Here is a 5,450-nt window from a genome sequence, read left to right on the forward strand (position 1 = left end):
CCTGCCGGGCTCTGCCCAGCCCCGCCCGCTCCCTCCCCTCGCGGCACCTCCCAGCCCCGCAGCTTTGGGCGTGCTGGGGAGCCCGACGCCGCTCACCCTCGTACACAGCGCCGCAGGGTCCCGCAGGTGGGAGAGTTGCTCCGACGCCGGGAGCCCCTGGCGCTGTCGCAGGAGGGACTTCGACAGCTGGGACCCACGCCTCTGCGCGCCCTGCAGGCGCCCGGCCCCGGGACCCTCGCGAGCCCGGGTTGGGCCGGGTGCTTTCTCCGCATGGTCCAGGCCGGGCGCTCTCCCCACCCCGGGAGGTCCGGCGGGCGCGGCGGGGCGCTGGGCGACGCCGCCACCTGCTGCGGAGACCGCGTACTGCCGCCTGGCGGCCCCTGCCTGGCGCCTCCCGTTGCCCGAGTCTGGTGGGGCGCCGCGGGGAAGCGACCCGCCCGGCTCCCCTCGGAACAACCTTAAAGACCTAGGGGTTTGGCCCTGGCACTTTGGGCCATTCCAGAATTGCGGGCGGAACGAGGGCCCGTTTCGCTAGGAGAGCCAGGGAGGGGAGGGGCAGGAGAGAGGAGAAAAGCCCGACGGCTCAGACTCTGGGCTGGAGGTGGAGGGGGTGAGGAAGGAAGCCTGCGGGATGGGGGCGTGGGGACACTGGTCACCCGCTCCTCTGGTGACTATCCTGGACGGCCTGGAGCCTCAACAGAACTGTGGTTTTTTCAAACCGAGGCCAACCTGGTTTCCGGCAGAGAAGCCACCTGAATGGTCTAGCTGGGGCGGGAGGGGGAGCATCCCTGGGAAGGACTGAGGAAGTGGGAGCACCTGTGCGCCCGCAGGCAGACCTCTCCCGGGCACAGAATGTAAGAGCACTGAAGCAGCGGGAAGGCACAGTGATGGCCTGGTATATTCTCCAGTGGGCAGGGCCCAGGGTCTTAGACCTCAAAAACGTCACCCCCCAACTCTCAGGGGTCTGCAAGGGTGAGGGAGGTCTGACCCCCTTCCATGCTTTCTGCTCTCGCCTGTGCATGCGTTAGAGCAAGACTAGGTGTAGCAACTCTCCAGTTGCAAGGCTTCCCGAAAAGCTTTCTGGGGTCTGGGTCTATGGCCAGGAATGGGTGGTTCAGGTTCAGTTCTGCCACCTCCTCTAGCGGTAACCGGGTCAGGCAGGGTCACACACAAGCCTTCCTTTCCGTTTACCCCAGGACTGCTAGGCAGGGTGAGCACAGCTTGTCACCCTGCTGATGGACACTGCGTCGAGTTTATGGAATAAAGTCTTCCATTCCCACCTTTATGGTTTTCAGTTGCCGGAATCCCTGTGCAGGTTACTTATTCCTTGGTCAGCACCTCCTCTCAGTTCCTCAGTGGTTAATAAAACCTCGGTCAGCACCTTCTAAGCCCCAAAACCTCACTCCCATCCCCCACTCTCAGTAAATGCTCCACTTTTTTCTTCTTGGAGAAAAAGAAAATGACTAGCCATTAATTTCTTCAACTTTCCATGTTCTACCTTCCTGGGCTCCAGCCCCGGGGGTGGGGGCGGTTTGCGCTCCTCCTGGGAGGGCCTGAGCCCTGTCTGCGTTGACCATCCTGTCCGCTCCGAGAATGGCCATACCTCCCCTCGGATCAAAGCTTATGGTCTACCCATCTGGAGTCCTCATTCCTCTTGTCTTCAGCTTCCTGGGCCTCCAGCCTCTCTACTCCTCTACTTGCTCTCTCCTGGAAGCTGTCTTTCCTACCCAGGCTGGACCCCGTGGGTAATAACCTGAGTTCCTCTCTCATCAGTCACCCATGAGCTCCTCTGTCCCTGGCTTCCTGTACAGTGAACTCCGACCTTGATCCGTGCTCTGATCTGCATGTACAGTGCCCTGTCCCCATGCTGTCTGCTCCCGACACAGCTGAATGGTGCTGGTGGGTATCTCACTCCAGAGCAGTCTGGTGCCACGACAATTCAGCCCTGCTGGGTGCTCCATGCTGACCATTTCCTTGACCTTAGTCAGCTTCAGCTTCCATGCCATTCAAAGTGATTCCCAAATGTTGCCCCCTTCCCAAAACCTCCTCTTCTCCCTGCCATACCTCTGAGGAAACAGACACTGTAAGCATCCTAGGTAGATGCTGTGTGTGTGGTAGGTTTGAATACGCTGGGAAACCCTAGAGGAGGGAATCAGAACCTGCTTTTTGCCCTGGAGGGAAACATTATCTTTTGTATGCCAGACAGTAATCAAACCTGACAAATATTCCCGAAAAGATAGTTTGGAACAAAAGGGCAGTTAGAGCCTTTGCTCATAAAATGTGCGGAAGTCCAGCAAACCCACTGAAAACTGTCTCCTAAAGTATTCATGCACATTCACCCTCACTTCCATTCCTCCAGGCTCCCTCCTTCCAGTCAAAACCAGCTTCCCTCCCTGGTGTGCCCTCCTACCTCCTCCCTCCTTTGGCTCTGCTCCAGCGGTCATCCCTTCTCCCTCTTCTGGTTCCTTATCTCAGGTTATAAGCATGCCACCCACCCCAATTTCTTATTCTAAAAGCAAAGCAGAAAACTATGGAACTATTAAGCTTACCACTGGGAAAACCCCAATACTGTCTCAAATATTAGGAACTCAAGCCAATAGGCCAAGCTCTTGATCTTGAGGTTTGCTCTTGTGAAGCTTATTTATGTAGCAGAGAAGCTAAGCCTACCTATAGCTATGCCTAAGAGTTAATTCCAGAGGACCTCTTTTATTGCTCAGATGCGGATTCTCTCTCTCTGAGTCCGACCCTGCAAATAAAATCATCACCCTCCCCCCTACATGGGATATGACATCCAAGGGTGAAAGTCTCTCTGGCAATATGGGATGGGAATCCCAGGGATGAGCATGGCCCTGGCACCGTGGGATTTATAATGACTGCCTGACCAAATGGGGGAAAAGAAATGTCACAAAATAAGGTGTCATTGGCTGAGAGAGTCTAAATAGAGTTGAGAGGCTATTCTGCAGGCTATTCCTTTTTTTTTTCACCATCACACAGTCACATTGTGAAAGCTATATCATTATACAATCATCTGCAAGAAACATGGCTACTGGAACACAGCTCCACATTTTCAGATAGTTCCCTCCAGCCTCTATGTTATTCCTTAACTAAAAAGGTGATATCTATTTAATGCATAAGAATAACCTCCATAATAACCTCTCAACTTTGTTCGGAATCTCTCAGCCATTGACACTTTATTTTGTCTCATTTCTCTCTTCCCCATTTCGGTCAAGAAGGTGTTCTCATTCCCTTGGTGCTGAGTCCCAGCTCATTCTAAGATTTCTGTCCCACATTGCCAGGAAGTTCCATGCCCCTGGGAGTCATGTCCTACGTAGAAAGGGAGAGGGCAGTGAGTTTGCTTGTTGTGTTGGCTGGAGAGAGAGAGAGGTCACATCTGAGCAACAAAAGAGGTTCTGTTGGAGGTGACTGTTAGGCCTAATTTAAGTAGGCTTAGACTATCCTTTGCGGGGTTAATTTTCATATGAACAGACCCCAAGATTGGGGGCTCAGCCTATTGCTTTGGTTGTTCCCACTGCTTTTGATAATATCAAGAATTCTCCACTTGGGGAAGTTGAATTTTCCCCCTTTCTCACCATTCCCCCAAGGGGACTTTCTGCAGGCTATTCTTATGCTAGATATTGCTTCAGCTAGATGTTGCTATTTACCATATGTGCTGGGTTGAAAGTATTTATGTACCCTCGAAAAGCCACGTTTTAACTCTAACTAATCTTGTGGAAGCAATGTTTTCTTCTAATCCCTATTCTGTACTGTAGGTTGGGAACTTGATTAGGTTGTCTCCACGGAGATGTGACTCAATCAATTGTGGACATTAAACTTGATTAGATGGAGAACGTGTTTCCACCTATTCTACGTGGGTCTTGATCAGTTTACTGGAATCCTATAAAAGAGGACACATTTTGGAGAGAGGTCCTTTTGAGAACGAGGAGAGCGCTGCAGAACCACGGCAGAAGGATGAGAGAACCACAGAATCCACCAGCCAGTGACCTGTGGAGATGAAGAAGGAAAATGCCTCCTGGGGAGAGTCAAGAAATAAAAGGTCTGGAGAGGAAGGTAGCAGACGTCGCCATGTTCACCATGGGCCTTTCCAGTTGAGAGAGAACCGCTCAATGTCATCAGCCTTCTGGAACCAAGATGTCTTTCCCTGGATGCCTTAGATTGATCATTTCTATAGACTTGTTTTAATTGGGACATTTTCTCAGCCTTGGAATTGTAAACTAACAGCTTATTAAATTCTCCATTTTAAAATCCATTCCGTTTTTGCTATATCACATTCTGGCAGCTAGCAAACTAGAACACCATGGTTTGCCAACCCCAGTCAAAACAATTCCTGCCAACTAAAGAACACCTAAGGCTCTATCTGAGATTCTTTAAAAGTTCCATACTAAGATTACTTTCCAGAAACTTACAACCTTCAGATGGGTTCCTAGGTGTGTTAGTTAGATTCAGTTGTCAACTTGTCCAGGTGAGCATACCTAGTTCTGTTGCTGCGGACACTAGCCAATGGTACGTGAACCTCATCTGTTGCTAATTACATCTGCAGTCGGCTAGGAGGCGTGTCTGCTGCAATGAGTGACGTTTGAGTTAATTGGCTGGTGCTTAAATGAGAGAGCTCAACGTAGCACAGCCCAAGCAGCTAGGCATTCCTCATCTCAGCACTCGCAGCTCAGCCCAGGCCTTTGGAGATGCAGAAAGAAGTCACCCAGGGGAAAGTTGTTGGAACCCAGGGGCCTGGAGAGAAGACCAGCAGAGACCATCCTGTGCCTTCCACGTAAGAAAGAACCTCAGTGGAAAGTTAGCTGCCTTTCCTCTGAAGAACCAACAAAATAAATCCCCTTTTATTAAAAGCCAGTCCGTCTCTGGTGTGTTGCATTCCGGCAGCTAGCCAACTAGAACACTAGGCCAGATACATTCTGAAACCCAGGGGGGCCAGCCTCTCCAGAACATCAACTAGTTCCATCCCCCTATCCCACATTATTGACAGCCCTCTCCAACATGAAAAGTTAGAATGGGCATAGCTCTAATGATTGGGAGAAGGATCAAAGGAGTAGGAGAGGTTATTACAGAGAAGATAGGACTTAACAAATGAGTTATGACTGCTGAATTATTATTTTGGTATTTCTTTTAATCTCCAGTGTCCTGGAGTAGCTAGAAGGAAAAAACTAAAATTGTGGAATTGTAACACATATCAAACTCTGAAATCTGTTCTATAACTACTTGCTACAATGTACTTTGAAATTTATTGCTTTTTAATATATATTTCACAATAAAAATGTAAAAAGAAAAAAAAGCGAGCACAGCAGAGCAAAACAAAATAAAATAAAAATCAAGCAAACAAACGAATATTGTCTTGTGCTGGCACCCTCCCCAACAACTTTCATTTATCTTCATCCACATTCTTGATGGGAGATGTCTCTTCACTGCGTCTGGCTTCA

This window comes from Tamandua tetradactyla, chromosome 6, assembly GCF_023851605.1.
Source record: "Tamandua tetradactyla isolate mTamTet1 chromosome 6, mTamTet1.pri, whole genome shotgun sequence".
Lineage (NCBI taxonomy): Eukaryota > Metazoa > Chordata > Mammalia > Pilosa > Myrmecophagidae > Tamandua > Tamandua tetradactyla.